General features: G+C 35.3%; 1 long non-coding RNA gene across 1 annotated transcript in view; it reads right to left on the bottom strand.

Annotated features, from left to right (window-relative positions):
- Nucleotides 1-5713: 5713 nt before the first annotated feature.
- Nucleotides 5714-27192, bottom strand: part of LOC103681337 — a 154671-nt gene continuing 133192 nt past the window's right edge. Inside the window, exon 4 of the long non-coding RNA XR_573264.2 lies at nucleotides 5714-5820. This is a non-coding gene — a long non-coding RNA (uncharacterized LOC103681337). The remainder of the gene's footprint in view (nucleotides 5821-27192) is intronic.

Genomic DNA, 27192 nt, shown 5'->3' with positions numbered 1-27192 from the left:
AGTTAATATATGGAAACTATTAGACAATATTTCCTTCAGCTTCTCTTTAAAGAGGAATACTAAGAACTCAAAAAGGAACTGGAAGAAAGCATCAATGAGAATGAAAGATTATGAAAAATATTAAATTCCCAAATTATTTAAAGTAGAAAAGACCATGATTTTCAAAGGTAACATATGACTGAGTCCATCTATTTTCATTTTAGAACTACAATAGGTGAACACATAATAGGAAAGAAAATTATGACTTTTCTTATATATAGCATTTACATACCATATTACAAAGCATTCCCAGACAGGAAATACTTTTACTACTCTGTGATGTCACTGTGACTGGCCATGGGGTTCCCCAGCTATTCGGCCAAACATTATTCTGGGTGTTTCAATGAATGTTTTTTACTGAGATTAATGTTTAAATCAGTAGAATGAGTAAAGCAGATTGCCCTCCATAATGGGGGTGGGCCTCATCCCATCAGTTGAAGACCTGAATAGAACAAAAGGCTGACATCCCCTTGAAAAGAGAAAGAATTCTGCCTGATAGATGGACTTTCAAATGGGATGTCTGCTCCTCCTAGTTCCATAGCAACTTGCAGCCTTTGGACTCAAACTGGGACATTGGCTCTGCAGGTATTGGAATGGCCAGCGTCCCAAATCACTTAAGCCAATTACTTATAATAAATCTCTTTAGATAGATAGATAGATAGATAGATAGATAGATAGATGATAGATAGATAGATAGATAGATAGATAGATAGATAGATAGATATAGACAGATATAGGTGATAAAGAGGTAGAGAAAGATAAATCCAGATAGAGATGGAGATGCTGGTCTATCTGAAGAACCCTAATACACTTCCTAATATCATGTTCTTCAACACCTCTGAACCCTTCTTGTGATCCTGGTAATACTTTATGTCTTTCTAGTATTGCCAGTAACCTGAACTATTCTTCACAAGGACAAATGTAATTTTTTCAACAATTCTTAAGTCTTCTCCTCCCACCCCTCTCCTTCACTTTCAGCAGCCATGTAGATAAAACAAATGCCATGCAAATGCCATCCCACGCATTAAGAAACCACTCAACTATTTAATCTCTACATCATCTACAATTTCCTCGTTTCTTTCTGTTAAAACAGAAAAGGAAACAACTTGCCTCCTGCCCAGTAGTATTGTGATACAATCCCTTCTACCCTGTTTAGGCAGTTGTTCTATTTGCCATCCTTTCTCTTTCTTTGTTTTTAATTTCTTCTTCTGTCTTACAACTTTTTATGAAATCTCAACATGTTCAATTCTCTTCTATCACAAAAATAAAACAAATGAAGAAACAAAAATCCCCTTCCCTTTGGCAGCCCCTTCTATTTTGCCTGATATTTTTCTGTTTCCCATAGTCACGTTTTCCGAGATCATTGTTGTCATTTGCTCTCTGCCTCTACACCCCCAGTTACATGTTTGAGGTACTAAAACAGGCACTCAAAGAAATTATAAAAATAAAAGATAAAACTCAACTCCACTTAATTTATCCACAATTTTATAATTAGAAAATCTAAAAAGCAGCTATTTGACTTTGAGGATTTATTTCCATTATTTTGAAGGTAATATTTTATGTTCACTTTCCTATGGACATGGTGGTGGCACTTCAATTGTTTAGGTGTAGGGTCACCAAAGTTTGTCAACCAGACTTACTTATGTCCCTTTCTCTCTATGACCAGCTGAATTCTGGGCTCTGCCCTTCCAGTTCTGCTGAAATTGCTCTTAGCAATAGATACCAATAGATAGATTTTTTTATAATAATTTTTTATTATATTATGTTAGTCACCATACAGTACATCCCTAGTTTTGATATAAAGTTCCATGATTCATTACTTGTATATAACACCCAGTGCACCATGCAATACATGCCCTCCTTTATACCCATCACCGGCCTATCCCATTCCCCCACCCCCCTCCCCACTGAAGCCCTCAGTTTGTTTCCCAGAGTCCATAGTCTCTCATGCTGCATTCCCCGTTCTGTTTACCCCCCATTTCTTCTTCCCTTTCTTCTCCTACTGATCTTCCTACTTCTTATGTTCCATAAATGAATGAAACCATTTGATAATTGTCATTCTCTGCTTAACTTATTTTGCTTAGCATTATCTCCTCCAGTCCTGTCCATGTTGCAGCAAATGTTGTGAAATCGTTTTGATAACTAATATTCCATTGTATATATGGACCACATCTTCTTAATCCAGTCATCTGTTGAAGGGCATCTCGGCTCCTTCCACGATTTAGCTATTGTGGACAATGCTGCTATGAACATTGGGGTGCATACGGCCCTTCTCTTCACTACGTCTGTATCTTTGGGGTAAACACCCAGTAGTGCAATGGCTGGATCATAGGGTAGCTCTATTTTTAACGTTTTAAAGGACCTCCACACTGTTTTCCAGAGTGGCTGTACCAACTTGCATTCCCACCAACAACGTAGGAGGGATCCCCTTTCTCCACATCCTCTCCAACATTTGTTGTTTCCTGCCTTATTAATTTTTGCCATTCTAACTGGCGTAAGGTGGTATCTCAATGTGGTTTTGATTTGAATTTCCCTGATGGCTAATGATTTTGAACATTTTTTCATGTGTCTCTTAGCCATTTGTATGCCTTCATTGAAAAAGTGTCTGTTCATATCTTCTGCCCATTTTTTGACTTGATTATTTGTTTCCCATGTATTGAGTTTGAGAAGTTCTTTGCAGATCTTGGAACAGAAGAACAGGCCTAACCCACGCATGAGAAAGCAGTTGATCAAGATTAGAGCAGAGATCAATGAATTAGAAACCAGGAGCACTGTAAAGCAGATCAACAGAACTAGAAGCTGGTTCTTTGAAAGAATAAATAAGATTGATAAGCCACTGGAAAGACTTATTCAAAAGAATAGAGGAGGGACCCAAATTAATAAAATTATGAATAAAAGGGGAGAGGTCACAACCAACACCAATGAAATAGGAAGGATCATAAGAAACTTTTATCAACAGCTTTATGCCAATAAATTAAACCACCTGGAAGAAATGGATGCCTTCCTGGAAACCTACAAACTACCAAGACTGAAACAGGAAGAAATTGATTTTTTTAAACAAACTGATTAATTATGAAGAGATTGAAGCAGTGATCAAAAACCTCCCCAAAAACAAGAGTCCAGGGCCTGAAGGATTCCCTGGGGTATTCTACCAAACATTCAAAGAAGAAATAATACCTATTCTCCTGAAGCTGTTTCAAAAAATAGAAACAGTAAGAAAACTACCAAACTCCTTCTATGAGGCCAGTATTACCTTGATCCCCAAACCAGGCAAAGACCCCATCAAAAAGGAGAATTACAGACCGATATCCCTGATGAATACGGACGCCAAAATTCTCAACAAGATCCTAGCTAATAGGATCCAACAGTACATTAAAAGGATTATCCATCGTGACCAAGTGGGATTCATCCCTGGGATGCAAGGGTGGTTCAACATTCGCAAATTGATCAGTGTGATAGATCATATCAACAAGAAAAGAGTCAAGAACCATATGATCTTCTCAATTGATGCAGTAAAAGCATCTGACAAAATACAGCAACCAATAGATACTCTTAATAGATACTTTTCTGTAAGTATTGACCTTAATTTATTGTTGACATCCTTCTTGAAATATTTTCTTCCACTGGTTTTTCTGAGGCTTCAGGGTCCCACCTTTAGAGTGTTAGAGTTTTCAGAGTTCAGCTGTCAGGGGTTTCTCTTCTAGTTGCATACCACAGTAGACATGACATGATCTGATCCCATTTGTACCCATGGCTTTGCTGATGTTTCCCAAATCAAAAACTCTCTCTTGAACTGTGCATTCATATATCCACATATTATATTTCTTCATTGGATCTCAAAGGTAGTTTAAAATCATCTTGTAGAAAAATAGCCTTCTTATCCTAATCCCAATCCCTGTTCACATTCCATGTTCTCTATCTCAGTAAATGCACTGCCATGTACACTGGAGCTCATAACTGAATCCTCAGGAAAAAAACTTAACTTCTATCTCACCCTGTACAACCTATAAACTACCAGTTCCTATAGATTCTAAAACCTAAAGATTTCTAAAATCCTACCAATTTTACCTTCCACCATAATGTTTTTGTTCTACTTGATACCACTAACTCTCACCCAAGTTACTACAATAGCCTTTCAAATGAGTTTCTTCTCCTTTTTTGCTCATTCATTCTTTATAATGCAACAGAAAGACAAGTTAAATGTAAATTATAATATTTTTCTGTTTGGTATAAACATTTCAATGGATCTTTATGGGCTTCAGTATAATTTTTATACTCAGTAGGCTTAAAGTACCCTGCATGAACTGAATTATTGTTACCCCTCCAGCAACTCTTCCCATCTGTTCTGTAACACCTAGGCTCTGTCCTAGAAGCATAACAGATTATTTTCTATTCTTTAAATGGGTATTCTTTTATCTTTGGGTTTTTGCACATAGTTTTGTTTTTATTATTTTTTTCTCATTCAGTTAACTCCTATTTCAGATCTCAACTTAGATTTGGGACTTCAACTGGGTAAAAAGCTTTTGCACAGCAAAGGAAACAATCAGCAAAACAAAAAGTCAATGCAGAATGTGAGAAGATATTTGCAAATAACATATCAGATAAAGGGTTAGTATCCAAAATCTATAAAGAACTTATCAACTCGACACCCAAAAAATAAAAAAAAAACATAGTCCAGAAATGGACAGAAGACATGAACAGATGTTTCTCCAAAGAAGACATACAAATGGCTAGCAGACACATGAAAAAATGCTCAAGGTCACTCATCATCAGGGAAACATAAATCAAAACCACCATAAGATGCCACCTCACACCAGTCAGAATGGCTAAAATGAACAACTTAGACAACAGATGTTGGCAAGGATGCAAAGAAAGAGGAGTCCTCTTATACTGTTGATGGGCACGCAAACTAGTACAGCCACTCTGGAAAAGAGTATGGAGATTCCTCAAAAAGTTAAAAATAGAACTACTCTATGACCCAGAAATTGCACTACTAGGTATTTACCCAAAAGACACAAAAATAGTGATTCAAAAGGGGCACATGCACCCCAATGTTTACAGCAGTAATGTCCATAATAGCCAAAATATGGAAAGAGCCCAGATGTTGATTGACAGGTGAATGGATAAAGATGTGGTGTGTGTGTGTGTGTGTGTGTGTATATATATATAAATATATACAATGGAATATTACTCAGCCATCAAAAAGAATGAAATCTCGCCATTTACAATGATGTGGATGGAACTAGATCGTATTATGCTAAGTGAAATAAGTCAGAGAAAGACAAATACCATATGATTTTACTCATGTGGAATTTAAGAAACAAAACAGATGAACATAAGGGAAGGGAAGGAAAAATAAAATAAGATAAAAACAGAGAGGGAGACAAACCATAAGAGACTCTTAACTATAGAGAACAAACTGAGGGTTGCTGGAGGGGAGGTAGGTGGGGGAATGGGGTTATTGGGTGATGGGCATTAAGGAGGGCATTTGATGTAATGACCACTGGGTGCTATATGCAACTGATAAATCACTAAATACTACCCTGAAATTAATAATACACTATATGTTAACTAACTTGAAAGCTAACTTGAATTTAAATAAAACAAAAAATTGAAAAATAAAAACAAAACAAAAAGAGAAAAAAACATTTTATGAAAACTTACCTACAATTAATAAAAAAAACTCTTCCATTTCTTTGGCATAATTGGAATGCAAGTTTTTGATCTGGCTCTGCTGGAATTTTTGTTCTCTTTTCTTAAGGTTGCTTGAAACTTCATTTCCTGAAAAAAGTAAATCATAAAACAGTTCAATAGATAAGTTCTTAACTTTGTTACTAGCAAATAAAATGTCTTTTTGAAACAAAATTAACATAGGCCCATGACATCTTTGTCATAAGGAGTGAGCAGATAAAATATACTATCTAAAACAGTACAGATTTTCTGCTAGTATTTCAGAGGATATTTTATACTGGATAAAATTTGTTGGTTACATTTCATCCCCAAATGCCCACACTTCTTCCCATTTCATTTCTACATATCATCCTGCCTCACTGGGGAGTAGCTTCTAGGTGGGGGACAGGAAAAGCTGGAAGCAATATTTGAAATAGTTACCACAAATTTTTATCAAACATGGTTCTGTAAATCATATCTTCAAGATTAAGAGATTTATTTTTCAATAATAGTTTATACTACAGCATAGCTCCTAATCTTTTCCTGCAATTCCAAAATCTTAAAAAAAAAAAAAAAATTGTCTCCTAGGTTTGGTGTCAAAACTCATTTGGAAATAAAACTGACCTGAACTGACATGAGGACATTTTTAACTCTTCTAATCCCACTTAGTATGAATATTCATTCATATCACCATTGAAATCTTAATGAGTTTGTCTCCAGAGTGCTGCCCTGACCCCCCTGGAATTCCACATGGTATATCTAAATTCTGAACCATAACAGGCCCCAAGAATTTAGAAGAAAATACTGTGAACCTATAATTATTTTTCACATACTGCCACGAATAAGATATGCAACAGACGATATTCTTAGGTTTCAAGTTATAAGGAAACAGCTCAGATTAATTTAAGCTGAAAAGGGGATTCATAGGACAATACTTCAGTTGCATGTATGAATAGAGAAATACCCCAAATTATGGTAGTTTCAGTTTAATATAATTTCAATCAGGGAATGTAAGCAGTCAGAGCTAACTGTTGACTACTTTCCCTCACGCTGCTCTACATGGAGAGAGACATGGCCTTTGGGAGCTCTTAGCTCTGATACTTTTATCAGAAAAGAAAGAGGCCTTTCTTTGCCAGACCCATACAGAAATATACTGGATAAAATATTCAATTAGTTTGCTGGGCTCACATGTAAACTCCTAGACCACTCTTCTTGGTCATGGAATGGGGATGAGGCCTTCATCATGTGCCCAACTGTGGGCAGTGCACCCGGCTGCCTCAATTTCTAGCTCCAACTTAACTTTATAGTTGAACCAGAGGAGGAAGTGTACCCTGAGGAAGGTTGGTTTTTAACTAGTAGATAAAAAGGTAAATGAACACCATAAGATGATTAACCAAGAACAAGAAATACATATAAAATGTTCATCAATCACCCTGAAAAAACTAGGGAGTAGCGAACATTTTTTTCACATTTCAAGATTTAAGTTTTTTAAATTAAAACTGAATATAACATGTCATTGCCTTTTAGGCAAAACCAACCCACTGAATCCTATTTTCTTCCTTTTAATACCTCAGAGCAGACTGGTTAAGTACTTTATGGTATTACGAGCCCATTACTTTATATTCTTGAGACCCTTCTCCACATACACTGATAAATGAACAAATATGTCATCTACTGTGCTAAAGAGTTTCTTTGAAAAACAAATCATTATCTGCCATGACACAGATATGGTATTTCAGCAATTAACAGTTTCAATGGCTTTGAAATATTTCAAGGATATGCATACCCAGTGGGTTTAATAAATCTAAATTTAAATATCAGTGCTTCAATGTGCTAATGAATATATTTTAATTGAAAGAAAAATGAAAGAAATTAATCCAAAAAACAAATGTAGGCACTTGGATTACATTTTTATCATAATTATTTCTGCTCTTTGTGAACTAAAGAAAATCAAACACAAGCAATTCATTTGTTAATAAATAATTCTGTATCAACGGGCTGCAGAAATACCAAAAACTGTCATTTAGGAATAATGAAATAGTGATAATTATGAAAAAAAATAAAATGACATAAAACTCTAGGAAGATTCTAAGATTTCTTTAGTTCACAAAGTTTTCTTCAACTACTCCACTCCCCCCTCTGGGTCTCCTAATTATTTGAGCCTTTATGACAGCTAATCCAACCATTAAAAATTTGCTCATTTTAACAATCTGACATTATCACCAAATCTAATATTAAATGCATGTTATACCTTCCATTTAACTGGTAAACTTATTAAGATAAACATATATACTTCATTATGTTTTCTTTTCAGTGCCTATTACCAAATGTACACACTAGGCATTAAACAATACTTGAAAATTGCACTGTTAAATTTTTTAAGAGTTAACAAGGCAACATTGGCTAATTAGTTTTAGACCTCGGTTAATTTATTTAACAATTTACATATGAGATTTTTGTCAACTGTAATGGACTATCAAATTTCCAAAATTCTTCATTGGTCTATATTCCAATGACATCCCTGTTAGATCAAATAGAGAAAATAATAACCTAAACACAATATAAATGTCTTTTCCAGGACTAAGACTGAGTTGATCACCTATCAACCATCATCAGCAAGTTGAAAGCATTACTGCCAACTCATACATGTGATGTAAAGACACTGTAATATTCTATTCTTTATCTTTGACTTAAACTTGGACAACATTTTGCAAAATGTTGTTTTTCTTCACTATATTCCTTAGCTGACATCAGGGCTATAGATCTAAAACATACCTGTAATTGTGTTTTTTTCTAACTTACAAGCTTTTTAGAATGGTCCAATGAGAACTGAAAAGTTCAAACTTCTCAGTAGGAAAATATCTTACCATATGTGTGTTACTATCTACTCACCAAACTCTCCTGACTTTGTAAACTGTGTAAACTGTGGTAACAATATCAAATATGTTCCTCTTCTCCAAATATTCTAATTATCTTTCCACTGTGGTATATACTTCTCTTTAAATATGTCTTTTTCCTTGTTTACCAATCTAAGTTCAAATACCGAGTTCAAGAATTAGTATACAGCAGTTTCTTTTAACTCATCTACAATAAAAATAAGAAAAATAAAAAATCATCCAAAAGTCCAACATTTAGAAATAACCATTTTTAAGAAATTGGTAACTGTCAACCCAAGTATCTTTCTGTGTAGATGTACCAGCCACTTGCATGATTCTTCTCAGATCTATTCCTTGTCCTTCCTCTGCATATTCGTTATTCTGATCACTGGGTTCTGATTAGGTTTTGCTATTATGGGAAATTGACAGGACTCTAGAGACTGGGCAGCTGAAGTGAGGTAGTTGTTTTTTTGTTTCTTTTGTTTTTTTTCCTGCTTTGAGCTACTTCTCTGGCAGTAGCTGAATTTCTCCATAGTCCCAGCTCACCCTGGATAGCCCTTCCATTTGTGGTTTTGGTTACTTTCATGTATACTCAACAATCCCACTCCATTCTGGACCCCAGTTTTGGGGCTGAGGTATCATCACTTCTATCATCTCCAACCAAAGGGTAGTACTGACTTCTTAGTACTGCTAATCTACGGGTTCCCTTAATGGCCCTTTACTTGTCTTTCAGCTCTTCAAACACATTTGCAACCTGTGCCCAATATTCATGCTGTTCCACAGGGCTAGCTGATATGAGTTCTGTTTCTCAGACTATATTCTGACTCAGACACAATACATGTAAGTAGAAGGACTGATCAATCAGGAAATTTAAAAAAAAACAATTTTTAAAATGTGATCATACAATTTATGCTATTTTAATAACTATTAAGTTGGATTTATTTAAAGGTAATAAACATTTGGAAATATTACTGAAAATTATTAGAATTTTTTGAGACCCCCCCCCCCAGTTTAGTTCCTAGGGATAAAACCAGGGCTAGACTCTTGTTGTCTCAGTCCAAAATATTCCTGAGATTCTTCCTCTGCATTCTAAACAAGCTGAGGTTCTTACCAGGTGGTGTGTGTATGTCCATGCGTACGCACATGCATGTATTAATGTTGGTACTTTGTTATTGTATTGCCTATGTTATTATTATTGTTTGTTGTCAATTTAGATATTAGAAGGGAAAATTACGTATGGCAGCTTTATACTACTATTTCAACCTGAGATTCTCACTTCTATGCCATTTAATATTGGTATTTTCTCATTTTACTACAAGTTTATGTAGACTTGAATTATTTATAATTCGTCATTACAGGTCTGTAATTCCTAGCATATAATAGATTAGCAATACATGCTTGATGCACAAAAATGAATGAATGATTACATAAACATAATATATAGCCTCTAGAAGACTAGAAAGTTCTCAGTTCAACCAAACAGTCCTTATGCATAAAAGACACAAGAAATCAATCTGAAACTTGAAATATCTTTCTGTATACTTGGATGACATGAGTACCCTCTTCTTCTTCAACAGTGTGATGAGAAGAAATTTGGTATGTCTCTCACATTTTTTTGTTATTTTTACTATGGCTACAACAGTACAATTCTATTTCGCAGCTTCCTTCTTCAAAATAAAATGTAAATTCCCTTGGGAGAAAAAAAATTTGAGCTTAATTTTGAGTGAGAGTATAGCATCATTTTCTAAAAGTCAGTTCTGATGATAAAAGAGAAATAAAACCTGAGCAACTAAATATCTGATATGAACAAAATATTGCTACCATACAATAGGAAAGATTACAATATAAAAAGATACTTCTTTTGCTTCATATTACTATTACTGTTACTATTAATATTACATATTCATAGACTCTAGCCCTCTCTAATTATTAATTCTGTTTGAAGTCTGATCATTCCTCAAGTACCAGAGCATCCTTTACATAGTGAATGAATATTTTCCTATTTATTTTTTTAAATCCTCAAGACATACTTCTTGGGTTTATTCTGAGTATTAAAAACTATACAGTTTATGGCACAGGACATAATAAATGATAATAATTTAATAAATAGTATACATTTATGTAATTATCACCATAATTAAATTGCCTCTATTATTTTTAAGATAAAATACAACATTTTTAACTTTCTTTGAATACCTTCCAAAATTTTATGCATCCCTACATCTCAAGGACAACTCAGATAATATCATCTGCCAGGCCCAGTCATGGTGAGTTACTTTCAATTCCCTAATTAAGCCAAGCGTTCTCTCATTTCTGGACTCCTGAATATGCTATTATTTCACCTTGCATATTTTCTTTTCTTTCTTCACTCAAAAGGAAAACTAAACAGGAAAAAAAAAAAAAGTTTTCCCCATATAGAAAACTGGCCTGCCCCTCCCAAGCAGAGATCTCTATTTAAGATGAGAGTAAGAATAAATAGTATTAACATGAATGAAAGAGAACTTCCATTTCTGGTGGTAGGAGAGACTAAATACTCTGACATACTCTTCCATTGAAAATAATCTAAAAATACCATGCAATATATTGGGAAAAAAGAGTGATTTAAAATAAAACTCTGGAAGATGGGAACTTGATAAAGTAAGCAGGCATTTAAAATTTAATCCTAAATAAAGAAGATGATCAACCCTCTTATACAAGTGAGTTTTACTGAACATTTAAGGAACAATTTTAATTTTAAATAAGTGCTTCTGAGTATACAAAGGGAGACACACTTCCGATGTCATTTTATAGGACTAGTAAGTTTGACTTAATATCCACATCTGACAATGTCAGTATAAAAAATGGAAAATGGAATGTCAATCTCACTCATAAACAAAGATGTAAACCTCACCAAATAGACTCAGCTATTCACAAAACTTAATGAATCTATCCCAGAAATAAGAGGTTGCTTTTAACATTAGAAAAATGAAGTCCACCACATTTAAAAAGTCAAAGACCCTTTGATCACCTCAAACATGAAAAAAATAGCTCATTCATGAAAAAAAATTTAACTATGAACCAAATGAAACTTCCATAAATTGATCAGCTACAGCAAACAAAATACTTCATAGAGAAAAGAAGGTAACATTCACTTCAACGTAAGGGACAGAACAAGGCAGACTGCTACTACCCATTTTATTTGACATTGTACTAACGTTCTGATCAGCTCAGTAAGGAAAGAAAAATGAATACGGTTTTGCAACAGTTTTGAATTTTTTTGCAACAGAAAGAATCAAATATAGGTTTTATTACTTTCATATGATGATTATCTATGGCAAAAATAGATAATAAAATCTCCCAATAATTTTTACAATATCAGGTTTCTTGGAACAAGGTCAATATATAAAAATAAAACACATGTTATCCAGTAGCACTAAAATCTATGTAAGTATTTTACAGGGAAAAAAAAAGCAATGAAGCTTTCGTCATTCCCAGATGATTAAAATTGTTATGAATATCCTACAGGAGGTTGAAGAACTGCTTTTAAAAAATTAGTGTAGTAGTGACATATGGCAGTATTTCTGACTTCTACTCCTTTGCTTCCATTTCTTGTTTATGACTGATGCAGTGACTGAAATTCACCTGTAGTGCTACCTCCGCAGAGCATCTTTTTAAAAATTCTATTCAAAGCAGCTGTAACGATAGTGGTTTGTGTACACAGGTTTTTTGCCTAAAACATTGTTTTGTTTTCATTTATTAACAAGTTATTTACTCTTGAAATCAAATTTTCCTCAAAACACCTTTGCTTTAGGGGCTGGGGGAAAAAAGGTATTTAGTGTATTTCATTACTGAAACAGAATCTAGCAAATCCCCATTAATTTACACTTGTTAGCAAGGCTGCAGTTTTGTTCAGTAGCAAATAATGTAGTCTGTGAGATTTGTTTTAGTACTCATTTTTTCAAATCTTTTAACAATACATTTGCTGATACAATGCTGGCTTTTCATCATATAGTGTACTGTATTATATACTAGCAGGAAAAACATGTTGCCTAAAGTCACATTCTGCTTCTCTGCTATTAAGGAAGAAATCTCAGAAGAGTATTTTAATATTAATCAGTAAGTTTCGTAGAATTTTGAAAAGTACTTTAAATATCACTTGAATATTATAGAGGTTTATCCAGTCTTTTAGCAAGTCCTGTTTGCTCTACTTTTAAAATGTATCCAGAGCACTACACACAATAGCTGAAAGGTGGAAATAATGTATTGTCCATCAATTGATAAATGGTTAAATGAAATGTGGCTTATCCATATCATGGAATGTTATTCAGCTATAAAAAGCAATGATGGGGAAGCCTGGGTGATTCATTTGGTTAAGCGTCTGACTTGATTTCAGCTCAGGTCATGATCTCAGGGTGGTGAAATCGAGCCCCACATCAGGCTCCTCACTGAGCACGGAGCCTGCTTAAGATTTTCTCTCTCCCTCTTCCCCTCCCCCCACCCCTACTCTTGCTCTAGCTCTCTCTTCCTCTCTCTCTCTCTCTCAAAAAAAAGGAATGATGTTATTGATAAATACTACAACATGGGTGAATCTCAAAACAGTATGGTAAGGAAGCCAGGCAAAAACCAAACAAACAAAAGCCATCTATTGCATTATTCTATGTATATCAAGAGCCCAGAATAGGGAAATTCATAGAAGCAGAAAGCAGATTAGTGGTTCCTGGGTCTGGAGAGGAAGCAGATTAGAAGTGATTGTTTAATGCATATGGAGTTTCCCTTTGGAGTTCTGAAAATGCCTTAGAGCTAGGGAGAGGTGAACGTACTCGAAGGCCCAGAATTTCACATTTTAAAATGGTTGATTTTATGTTTGTGAATTTAACCTCAATTTTTTTTAAAAAAGCATAGTCAGATTATTTCCCATTACCTTCAACTCACCATCCTAGCCCACGATACTATCTTCTCTCCCCTAAAATTTTTGCAGTAACTGTCTAACTGGTTTTGCAGTGAGAGGGATACTGTAAAAATACAGGATCACTTCACTCTGGAATTCAAGCCTTTCCAAGAGTTTCCACACCTTTCAGAATAAAAGTCAAAATTTTCGTGGCACCGTCCAGACCCTATGTGATCAGACACTCTGTTGCTTCTCTGCCCTCACCTCATAACTTTGATACTGACCCCTGATATCTTCCCTTATTTCCTCTACTCCATCCGGAGAGGTTGATCACCTTTCTGTTCCTTGGCATGGAACCACCTGTTTCATTAGCTGTTGCTGCCTGGAAGCTCTTCTTCCAGATAGTCATTGTTCCCTCTGGAGTTTCTTTCAGAAGTAACTTTTTCAGGGAGACCTTCTCTGGCCACCCTACAAATAGCCGCAACTCCTCTCCTCCTAATGGGTCTACCACTTCCCTACTTTATTTCAACTCCTAGCATTTATCATTATGGTATCTATATTTCGCCTATGTACCTGATTGTGCGTCCCCTCAATAATAAAACTCCATGAAAGCACCTTTTTATCTGTTTTTATCTCTGATATGAACAGTACCTAGCACATAGTGGATGTTCAATTCCTATTTTTTTAAGTAACAATTGAATGTATCTTTTGAAATATATTGCAATAGGGGCAGAAGTATTTAAGGAGACTAGGCTCACTGATCAGTAAATATAGCAAAAATTTCTTACCCTTATAAGAAACCGTAAATCTTTTGTTTTCAGTCAAGTTTGCTGTTTTGAAAATTCTACTCTAAACCATATCAAACATATCCTAATTTTATTCATGTCTACAGTTAATTCATTCTGTGCTTGACAATCCTGTTGCTATAGCAGTGTCAGCAGGAAAGAGCTGGTTGTAGTAAATTTTGTTGATGTTCATTTCCAGTTTCTGATCATTCTGGACTGAATTATAATGTTAAAAAGAATTAGCTAAGAATAATAACATGGCCAAAATTGATCAAAAATTGGTCTTAAGAAGATTATACAAAATATAAACTGTATAGATTCAAAGTATTACCATAAAATTAGCAGATCAAAAAACTACTTGTGATATATATTTTTTTGAATTGATGGTTAATTTAATACAACTCTGACACTGACTATGGTAGAAGTTTATATGCAAAGTGAATTTTAATTTGGAGTGTAATTGGCCTCGAGGTAAACAGCGTTATATTCTGGACCTTTTGAATTGGAAGAAAGGGTTTTGAGTCTCATTCCACCCTAGATAAGGAATGACACACATTTTCAGCATTTTAATGTGTGCAATAAGCACACATTTTATGAAGGACTGGTCATAGAAATCTAAATTACATAAGCATGACAGATGGCGGTGTCTTTGTTCACTGTAAATTTTATTTAAAATATGCAAAGACTCTAAATACCAGAAACAGTGTACAGTTGTCTCATAATGACTATGGGGCAGGGAAACTGCACAAATAATCAGAAATGCATAATAACCAGAAATCTTATCGGTACCACATTTGTAAACTACGATTTCATAAAATCCTACATTGGACTACCCAATACACAAAACTCTGGTATACTGCCTTCCTCCTGCGGGGTATGGTCCACGCATACAAGTTTAGGGGAAAGAGAAACAGTGAATTGAGATCATCCACAAACTAAGTAATTGAGAGTCCAGGCTGGTGGTGGGCTCTGTCTGAAGGTGCTTGTTTCTGACTCCCTTTCCACATTTCAGTGACCGCACTTTAGCAGCAGGGATATAAATGTTCCACACCATTCCCAGTAAAGCTAGCTGTGAGCCTTCAGAGCAGCATGACAAGTCCAATAGATTCTGTTTTTCAATGAAACCAAGCTAAAGGGTTCTGGCTTTAAGAAATGTGCTACGCATGTTCTCTAGTCAATATATTAAAAGCTGTAGGTATGATTATTCATTCAACATTAGTTTACACTGATCCAAATGTAATTTTCTTCTCTCAATTTAGTAGTGCTTTATAAAACTGGCAATATAACATGTTCCTCCTGAGGATTTGACACTCTGTTATATAATCCATATTCTCTATTTTTCATAAGACATAAACATTTACTTGCAGTTAAGGGTCTAAAGCAGAAAAGGCAGCAAGGCGAATAATAAAAATGTAGACATTTCCATATCAATGATCTGAGTGATTTACAATTTGCAAATGAAGCAAAACTGCAAAAAAAAAATTTTTTTTTTTCCTACTCTCTTTTCCCTTCTTTCTTAGGGGCCAGCACTATTTGTATTTTGTTTCACTAAAGTTTTCTCCTCTTCCTTGCTCCACTTGAGGCTTTAATCTTGTCAGAGCTCAAAAGCTAAACAAGGTTGACTCTGAAAATTTGAAAGAAACACGCTCAAAGACTGAGGAAGTTATAAAAAATTTTTTTGGCCGCAGACTTCCTGTTGTTGGAGTAGCTTTCACAAATGTTTAAGACAACTAACATTGCATTTATTTATTTATGTATTTGAAAGATTTTTTATTTTAAAGAGAGGTGGGGAGGGGCAGAGGAAGAGGGAGAATACCTGAGCAGATGCCACACTGAGCTGGGAGCCTGAAGTGGGGCTCTATTCCAGGACACTGAGATCATGACCAGAACTGAAATCAAGAGCTGGCCACCTAAGCAACTGAGCCACCCAGGCACCCCCTAACATTGTATTTATTACAACAACATTCTGCTCTAAATTTATATACTACTTTACCAACTTTATCGTAAACCTTAAAATATACAACTGAGAATAAAACCTTGTGTGGGATTTCCCTTGACACATCGATGGCAAAAAGGGATCATTCTCTTGTATCAATTATAATCCATTGACAGGTAATGGCGTTCTGGTATGCCAATTCCTGAGATTTTGAAGTCCAATCTGAATTCAGGAAGAAAGAGGGTCCTGATCCATGACAGACATGACAAGAACAGAAAATAAGAGTAGACTTCCAGGTCTAATTGGAAGTCCAATGAAGTGCAGGGTTAACTGTACTTATGCATACTGTCCTCTGTATAAAGGGTCACAGCTCAAGGAAATTAATGTATTTCCATTTCTTCCAATTTCTTCTTCTGGGAAATGGATTAATTTTTCAAGACACTTTTTTGGATGAATGGAAGTCAGGTAAAACACATTCAAGACACTGTTTGGAAAAAATCATCTTAATATGCCTATAATTTTTTTAAAGCCGGTATTTGTCCCCTATCTTTACCCATTTCCTTGCTTTTGAAATGTGTAGAACTCATATTTGTTAAATTGCTTATGTAATGTCCCCGGGAAATTAATTTCAGAATGTGGTCTTAATGTAAAACTCCTTCCCTATATGCCAAACTTTTGGTGGTATCTGAAATATGGAACGAGAACTCAACCCAAAGACATACAAAAAAATATCATAATTGTTGAAGCAGAATAATGAAGAGCATCTAAGAGCCACAAACCTCCAAGATTCAGTTTCCTTATTAATGAAATGGAGATGATAATATCACAACTCATAGGACTGGTATGTGGATTAAGTAAAATAACCTTTATAAAGCAATTTTGTACATGTCTGGTACAATGTGAGCTTTCCTTAAATATTATGTATTATCTCTACTAAATGGTAAATTAATTGACTTTATTTTCACCATCTTATAATAGGTCTTCCTTAGGATTCATTCACACCCTTGACCCATTAAATAATGCTGCCAGCATTCTTGCCACTTGGCCTTTCTTTACTCTTGTCTGCTCTTTCTGGAACCATTTTCCTACTTCATTTAATGTGTTTTTAAAAACTTGCCTGCCTTGGGGAAATAACAGTCTAAGAAGTAGTTACTGCTTCTGTAGCCTACTTTCTACCCAAGACACATAGGATGCCAAGACCTTCTCAACAGGATGGAGGAAAAGTTAATTATTTTTCCTGGCACTCATCATTTTTTTTTCTCTGTTTTCCCTTTTGTTTCTCTCTGCCTTGACTACAGGCTTGCTTATGCTCCTCACATGCACATTCTCTATATCAGCGCCTTAAATTCATCCACATTTCTATTATAAATCATTATTATAATGTGCTTATTTGCCTCTCCTTCCTCCCACCCAGCAGATTTACAAAGAAAAACTTTGTAAAAGAAAAACTGGGGCTCACAATTAGTATTTTCTGGACAGGGATGAGTAATTTTTTTCTAGAGATCTTTGCAGATACAACCTATATTAACTATTTCTTGTTTCTTTTAACTTTAAAGCTGAATTTTCTATAATAGGTATCTACATCTTTAATACATACCAAACCCATATAAAATTAGAATAGATATACAACCTGTTCCTTATGGCAGTGCTTCTAAAAATATTTTGAGATAAAGGACTGGAGTTGTTTTCTTCCTAATCTATTCTACATCAGTATTCTATTAACATAAAAAATGAATAACTAGAACAATGAAATAAAGACACACAAAGTACGGGGCACGTGGGTGGCTCAGCCGTTAAGCATCTGCCTTTGGCTCAGGTCATGATCCCAGGGTCCTGGGATTGAGCCCCACATTGGGCTCCCTGCTCGGTGGGAAGCCTGCTTCTCCCTCTCACACTACCCTTGCTTGTGTTCCCTCTCTCACTGTCTCTCTCTGTCAAATAAATAAATAAAATCTTAAAAAAAAAAAGACACACAAAGTATAAGATGCAAATTTAATAAAATACATCAGATCATAGGAAAATAAAAATATAGGAAAAATGAAAGAATCATAAAATCTATATATGCTACAACTTTTCATTCCACAATCTTACTTGTACAAAAAGTTATGCTTGAAATAATGATCTCCCATATTAAATAACTATAAGCACACTTGGCACTTTTATCTATCAATAGCTTGTTAATGTGGCAAATGGTTTTGTCTCTTCCTTGTTGGCTTATTAAATGTGGTTATTTAGGATAAAATGTATATATCTAAACTATTTTAATAATAGAACACAAAAACAGTCTCATCAAGATATGCAAACAAGAGTAGAAAAAGATTTTAAAGCAGTTTCAGAAAGCTAAGCATATTCATCTGTAATGTTTATCCAAAGTGAAGCAAGAGATTCTATACTCTAAAATTCATTTTCAATTCTTCATCAGTAGCTAACTCAAATGTACTTTATCCTGTAAAGTTATACTTAAAATTCAATTATCTTTTGTTGAAATAAGTAGGTTCTGGATTTTATATACTTTTGAATTACAACTGACGAACTAGTCTTAAAACATTATATACTATGGAGGATGCAGCTCTCTTGACTGTCAATTGACCTTGTGAGGCCTACAATATATCAGTAGGTCTATACTCTGTTCAATATATGTAGCAAACTAAGTGCTTATTCTAGGTTCCGCATTTACCTTCTCACATGCTGATAACAAACAACATAGTACAGCACTCTCTACAGACCAGTGTCTTAATCCAGGCTGCCACAACAAAATGCCATAGATGGAGGTGGGGGTTCCTAAACAACAAACATTTATTGCCTCGTGACCTCATTAATTCTATTTAACTCAAAAGGCTCTACCTCCAGATTCCATCATGTTTTGGAGTTAGAGATTCAGCATATGAATTTGTGTGTTTGTGGGGGGGAAGGAGGATCATAAAAATTCAATCCATAGCACAAAATTTGCATAGCACTACCGAAAAGCTCTATCTTATCTTTTATAAACTTAGGCAAAACTAAATCTTATGACCTAGGTTTCATTTCCTAAATATAAGAAATTAATCAAGATTCAAGCTGCTTCGACTTTTAGATTTATTAAAAAGGAAAAATTGACACTCTACAGTGCCAGTGATCTCTCTAAAGGAAGAGTACTAAAAAAATACGGGNAAGAGTGCCATCAAATTACGTGGGATTTCATAAAGGGACAAATGGCAATTCAATAATAGTAGGGAACTTTAATACCCCAAAGAAAAACAATAAGGAAACATCAACCCTAAATGTCACTAATCCAGATGAACTTAACAGATACATACAGAACATTCCATTCAAAGGCAAAATAACACATAATCTTCTCAAGTGCATGTGGAACATTCTCCAGAATAGGTCTTCAAGAAACTTAAGAAAAGTTTCAAGTAAACAAACTTTACATCTCAAGGAACTAGAAAAAAGAACAGATAAATCCCCAATTGAGTAGAAGGATATAAACAACAAAGACTAGAGCAGAAATAGAGATAAGAAAGAGAGCAGAAAAGAACAATGAAACCAAGAGCTAATTCTTTGAAAAGATAAATAAAACTGACAAACACTAAGCTAGACATGCCCCAGCCCCAAAAAGACACCTCAAATAAATAAAATCAGAAATGAGACGTTACAAATGATACCACAGAACTTTCAAGGATCAAAAATAGGCTACTGAGAACAATTATAAGATAAGAAGGTGGGCAACAAAAAAAAGAGAAGGATAAATTCCTAGAAACTTATGATCTACCAAGACTGAATCATAAAGAAAGTAAAAAATCTGAACAAGAATAATTACTAGTATGGACATTGAATTAGTGATCAACCCCCTCCATAGAAATAAAAGTCCAGGACCAGGCAGCTTCCCTGGTAAGTTGTACCAAACATTCAAAGAAGAATTGATACCAGGCTCTCTGAAGCTTTCCAGAAAAGAGAGGAGCAGGGAACACTTCTAAACCAAAATCACACAAAGATGCCACAAAAGAAAGAAAAAAAAAGAAAGAAAAGAAAAGAGAAGAGAAGAGAAAGAGAAAATTCAGAAATGTAAAGAAAAGTAAAGGCAAGAAAAGAAAATTATAGGTCAACATCCTTGATGAACACAGATGCAAAAATTCTCAACAACATGTTAGCTAATTGAATTCAAAAATACATTTACACTATGGATCATACACTATGATCAAGTGGGATTTATTCCAGGGATACAAGGATGGTTCAACAACTGTAAATCAATGAATGTGATATACTCTATTAACAAAAAGAAGGATAAAAATAATATGATCATCTCAATAGATGCAGAAAAAGCATTTGACAAAATTGAACATCCCTTTATGATAAAAACTATCAACAAAGTGGGCACATAGAGAATGTACTTCAACATAATAAGGACCATATATGGCAAGTCCACATCTAACATTACTGTCAATGGCAAAAAGCTGACAACTTTTCCTCTAAAATTAGGAACAGGATTAGAATGTCTACTCTCACCATTTTTATTCAACACAGTATTGGAATTCCTATCCAAAGCAATTAGGCACAAATAAATAAATAAATAAATGTCATCCAACTCAGAAGTAAAACCATCACTCTTTCCAGATGGCATAATATTTTAGATAGAAAACCATAAAAACTGTTAGAACGAATAAGGAATTTAGTAAATTTGCAGGATCAACAGGACAAAATCAATATATAGATATCTGTTGCACTTCTGTACACTAATAATAAACTATCAGAAAGAGAAATTAAAAAAGAAAAACACTCCATTTACAATTGCATCTGAAAGAATAAAATAATAGGAAGAAATTTAACTAAGAAGGCAAAAGATCTGGACACTGAAACCATCAGACATCAATGAAAGAAACTGAAGAAGACACAAGTAAGTGGAAAGATATTCTATGCTCATAGATTGGAATAATTAAACATTGTCAAAATATCTATACTACCAAAAGTAATCTACAGAGTCAATGCAATCCCTACCAAAATTCCAAGGGCATTTTTCATATGTAGATCAAAAAATCCTAACATTTTGATCAGACTATAAAAGACTTCAAGTAGCCAAAGCAATCTTGAAAAAGAAGAATGAACACATACTCACTGATTTCAAACTATATTATATAGCCATAGTAATCAAAACGGTGTGACACTGGCATAAAAAATGGACACACAGATCAATGGAATAGAACAGAGAGCCTAGAAATAAACCATGCATACATGGTTAATTAATTTATCACAGAGGAACAAAGAATATATAACAAGGAAAGGACTATCTCTCCAATAAATGTTGGAAAAATTGGACAGCCACATGCCAAAGAGTGAAACTGCACCACTAATTCAAAATAGCTTTAAGGCTTGAATGTAGGACCAGAAACCATAAAACTCCTAGAAGATAACATAGGCAGTAAGCAACTTGACACTGGTCTCTTGCAATGATTTTCTGGACTTGACACCAAAAGTAAAAGCAACAAAAGCAAAAAATAAACAAGTGATACTACATCAAACTATAAACTTCAACACAACAAAGAAAGCCATCAACAAAATGAAATGGTAACCTACTGAATGGCAGAGAATATTTTCAAATCATGTATCTGATAAAAAGTTGATATGCAGAACATACAGAAAACTCACAAAACTCAATAGCAAAAAACCAACAGTTGGATTTTAAAAATGCACACAGGATCTTAACAGACATTTTACCAAAGAAGACATACAAATGGCCAACAGACATATGAAAAGAAGCTCAACAACACTAATCATCAGGGCAATGCAAATCAAAACCACAGTGAGATACCACCTCATACCTGCCAGAATGGCTACTATCAAAAAGAAATAACAAGTGTTGGTGAAGATGTGGAGAAAAAGGACCCCTTTTGTGCAGTTGGGGGAAATATAAATTGTTTCAGGCACTATGGAAAACACTGTGGAGTTTTCTAAAAAAATTAAAAATAGAATTACCATATAATCCAGCAATTCCACTTCTGGGTATTTATTTGAAGAAAACAAAAACACTAACACAAAAAGATGCATGAACATCCATGTTCATTATGGCATTATCTACAATAGCCAAGATATGAAAACAACTTAAGTGCCCACTTATAGATGAATGGATTTTAAAAAATGTGGTATATATGTATAATGGAATATTACTGAGCCATAAAAAGAAGGAAATTTTGCCATTCATGACAACATAGATGTATAGGTGTATACGTAATACTAAGGTGTATACATACACATATACATAGGTGTATAACATAATACTAAGTGAAATAAGTCAGAGAAAGAAAATACTGTATGACCCCACTAGTTATGTACAAAATAAAACAAACAAGCAATAAAACAAGGTTCACAAATACAGAAAACAGATCAGTGCTTGCCAGAGGCAGGGATGTTGGGGTAGATGAAACAGGTGAATGGAATCAAGTATAAACTTCCAGGTATAAAAAAAATAAGTCATGGGAATGTAATGTACAGCATGGTGACTACAACTAATAAGACTGTATTGCATATTTGAAAGTTCCTAAGAGAATCTTAAAATTTCTCATCAAATGAACAAAAAATTCTTTAACTATGTATTGGAGATGTTAATTAGACTTAACATGGTGATCACTGCATAATAAATACAAATACTGAATCATTATGTTACATCTTAAATTAATACAATGCATATCAATTATATCTCAAAAATTATGTGGAATTTCAAAATTATATTACAAGACTATGCATATTAAACCACAACAATAAATTATTCTAAATAATTTAAAAATGCAAAAAAAAATCTAAGAAATTTGATTAAACAAGTCAGGTTTGTTCCTCAAATACTATAAGAAACAATTTTTTTTTAAAGATTTTATTTATTTATTTGACAGAGAGAGAGAGACAGCCAGCGAGAGAGGGAACACAAGCAGGGGGAGTGGGAGAGGAAGAAGCAGGCTCCCAGCAGAGGAGCCTGATGTGGGACTCTATCCCGGAACGCCGGGATCACGCCCTGAGCCGAAGGCAGATGCTTAACCGCTGTGCCACCCAGGCGCCCCAAGAAGCAATATTTTAAAAAAAGATTTTATTTATTTATTTATCTATCTATCTATCTAGAGAGTGCAAGTGCACATGAGCAGGGATGGGGTGGGTGGGAGGAGTAGGGGGGAGGTTGGAGAGGAGAGAAGAGGGAGAGGGAGGGACAGAATCCCAAGCATATTCCATGCTGAGTGCAGAGCCTGACACAGGACTCCATCTCATCACCCCAAGATCAGGACCTGAGCTGAAATCAAAAGCCAAACACTTAGCTGACTACGCCACCCAGGTACTCTATAAGAACCAATTTTTAAAATACTGGAAGTTCAAAAGCAGTTTTTTTTTCAGCTTTCCTGTTTAAAAGAAAAACATAAATTATCAACGTTTATGTTTATAAAAACAATTACAAGTAAAAATATAAAGCAAAGGGGTATGAGGGCTATAGAAATTTTATCAGACAAAACTTGAAGGAAATTGTATGTGAAAGAAGTTTGCTTTTAAGGTCCCAAACTGGAAAGTAGAAGCAAGCCATAAGGAATTATGTTACTTTTGAAAAGGCAAAACTTTTGTTTATCATACCACTTCTAAAAAGTTTTGACTTTTTTCTACATGTGCTGTTACCCTACACAGATGATATTCTATAATGGTAACAATGCTTCCAATATTCATCAATGCCAAACGAAATATCATTTCCCTCTACAGTGAATAATTTAGGAGAGGTCAAATAACTCAGACCTAGCTAACAGAGAATGAGGAAAGTTTGCTATAAAAGAGCTCCTCAGAAACATTACGCACCTCTGTATAAGAGACACAAAGAATAGTTGATTCCTACATTTCAGGACATGGACATTTTTGTATGTGATTTCTGGAACTGCTAAAACTGAATATATTTCCACCAATCTGGCATTAAAGCTAAACAGTGGAGTAAATCAAACTAAGAAAATTATAACAAACAAGACAACGAGAGTTTTGATGTAGTGTACTTGGAGTCTGCCCTGTCTACAGACTTTTTGTAGAAAGAGATAACTCAAATCTCATACAAATTAGACATTCTTATGACTTGAAGTTGAAGCCACCTCGAATGATATCTATGCTTCTGGATGAATAGTCATTTACCCTTCCAGTTTATAAACCTACTTATTATAGGAAGTATTTCTATTTATGGGTACTAATTCTTCTCTGTAAGTATGAGACTGAGAAAAGAGCAATTAAACTACCTGGATCAATTACAGTTTGTTTGAAAGTCCAGAATCTACGGGATTGTTTTAACTGTTTTCTGTTCCCAACGCTGCAAATAGCAGATCAATTCATTAGTGTCTGTAAAAGACAGACTATTAGAAGAAAATGGTAAGCTACCGGCCTGATACTTCATTCTCACAATTTAATTTTCTTATTTGGTCAGAATCAAGAGTAGAGTTCTAGACAAAGGGAGGAGTTAAGTTGTCGGGAGTGGTAGGGGGACCCTGAGCTTGCCTCATCCCTTGAAAACAGCTCAGTCAACATCAAATCATTTTGAATAACAAGGAAATCGATCTGAGGATTAAGAAAACAATCTGCACAACTGGAGGGAGAGAACATGGCAGAAGTGAGGTTCAAAGCCTTGAATTGGGGGGAGGGGGAATCCATGGTGCTACAAAGGGGAGGGAACCCTTTTGGCCAAGCAGTCAGGTAAAGAGCAAGAAAGCAGGAGACAGAGCAGCACATAGGTTTAGCACAATACTCCTCGGTACGGGGATCCCCTGGGTGGCACTGGGAGAGATTACTCCCCTTGCTGGAGTACACATTTGGAAGACGGTATTTTGCTTTTCCAAGGACAAAGGACCTGTGGGGAGCCACTGAGCAGCAGTTCAGTAGGAGGGGACAGAGGCATGCTCAGAGGGTAGATAACCTGGTTGCAGTTTTCCCTGTGCATTACAATAGGCTCTGGCCACTGAAAGCACACTGTGAGACTGATTTTCTGGGTCAGAACCATGCTGGTGCACCTCGAGGCTCTACTCTAGGGGAGTGGAGTTGGTGACACCCTGCCTTGCTGAGCCCTTTAAGATTTGGAGTTTTGAATCCCAGCTGCAGGTGAGAGATAAACACAGGAGAACTGTGGCTCTGGATGTGCCAATGGCCAGGCACAGACAGGTTAAGTGCAGGGATCTGACAAAAGCCTGGGGCACAGGAGAGGAATTGTTTGCTTTTTTGTGAGGGCCTCCTGGAGAGCAGCAGCTGAGAGTTCCCCATGACAAGATGGCAGGGTGATGCCATCTTCCACAAAACACCCCTCCCCACCCACCAGCACAGACTTCAGAAAAATACAGTGCCTCCAGTGGAGGCAGGAGTCACCTACACCAAACCTGCCCCCTTGCACATGGCACAGGCATCTTTACAAGGACAGGTCTGACTGAGAACCAGTGAGGGCCTCTCCCTCAGACCAACACAGGACCTCTGCACATAACAAGTCTACTGATCATAGAGTACTCCAAAACATCAGCTTCAGTTCTGGTGAAAATAAGACCAGGCTTGCTTTTGTTTAATTCTTAAAATTTTTTAAATTTCTTAAAAATTTTAATTTTTATATGCTTTTTTTCTTTTCTTCCTTAGTATCAGGCTTAGGTTTCTGTTCACGTGTTGGTTTGTTTGTTGCCTTTGTCACCTTTGTCTTATTTTTTGGATCATGCTGCTTCCTTTTTTTTTTTTTTTTTCCTTTTTTCCTTCCTTCTTTCTTTCTTATTCTTTGGAATCAGGCTTATAGTTTTTTGTTTGTCTGTTTGTTTGCCTTTTTGTTCCTTTTCCTTTTCTCTTTTCTTGGGTCAGGCTCCCCCCGCACCACCAGACTTATTTTAACAAACAAATCAAAGCACACCTAGTTAAAGATCCAAACACTCCTCACTGTAAGCAAGGGAAAACTCTGTAGAGGACTGACCTGCGGGGAAGAGCAGCCAAAACACAACAGGTGAGTGCACACAGTATATACCAGAAATACTTCCTGAACTGCCAGGCCCTGGACAGTGCATGACCCCTTCTTAATACAGTATTAATTTCAAGAACAGAAAACATAATATGTTTGCATAACATGCAAAAACAGAAACCTACACATAATGACAAGATGGAGGAATTCTCCCCAAAAGAAAGATCAAGAGGAAATCACAGCCAGGGATTTGCTCAAAACAGATATAAGCAATATATCCAAACGAGAATTTAGAACGACAGTCATAAGAATACTAGCTGGCTTGAAAGAAGCATAGAAGACACCAGAGAAACCCTGGCTGTACAGATAAAAGACCTAAAAACTAGCTGGGCGGGGAAAAAAAGACAAAAAACCACCTATAACTCAGATACAAAACCAACCGGATGTAGTCACAATGAGGGTGGAAGAAGCAGAGGATCAAGATAGAAGATAAAATTATGGAAAATAATGAAGCTGAAAAGATAAGGGAAAGAAAACTATTACAGAATGAATGTAGACTTACGGAACTCCACAATTCCACAAAGCACAACAATATTCCCATCATAAGAGTTCCAGAAGAAGAAAAGCAGGAAAAAAGGGGCAGAAGTTCTGTTTGAACAAATTATAGCTGAAAATGTCCCTAACCTGCAGAAAGAAACAGGCATTCAAGTCCAAGAGGCACAGAGAACTCCCTCTTGAAATCAACAAAAACAGTCAACACCAAGACACATCATAGTGAAACTTGCAAAATACAAAGATAAAGAGAGAATTCTACAAGCAGTGAGGGACAAAAGGTACTTAACCTACAATGGTAGACACATATGGTTAGCAGTAGACTGGTCCAGAGAGCAGACAGAAAAAAAAAAAAAAAAAAACACCCAAAACAACAACAACAACAACAACAAAACAGCATGATATATTCAACATGCTAAATGGGAAAAATATACAGCCAAGAATATTTTATTCAGCAAGGCCGTCATTCAGAATAGAAGGAAAGATAAAGAGTTTCTAAGACAAGAAAAACTAAAGGAATTCATGAACACTACACCAGCTCTGCAAGAACTATTAAAGGGGACCCTTTG

The sequence above is a fragment of the Ursus maritimus genome, unplaced genomic scaffold (assembly GCF_017311325.1).
Source record: "Ursus maritimus isolate PB19 unplaced genomic scaffold, ASM1731132v1 scaffold_28, whole genome shotgun sequence".
NCBI classification, from domain to species: Eukaryota; Metazoa; Chordata; class Mammalia; order Carnivora; family Ursidae; genus Ursus; species Ursus maritimus.
This window is presented reverse-complemented; position numbering and strand designations above follow the sequence as displayed.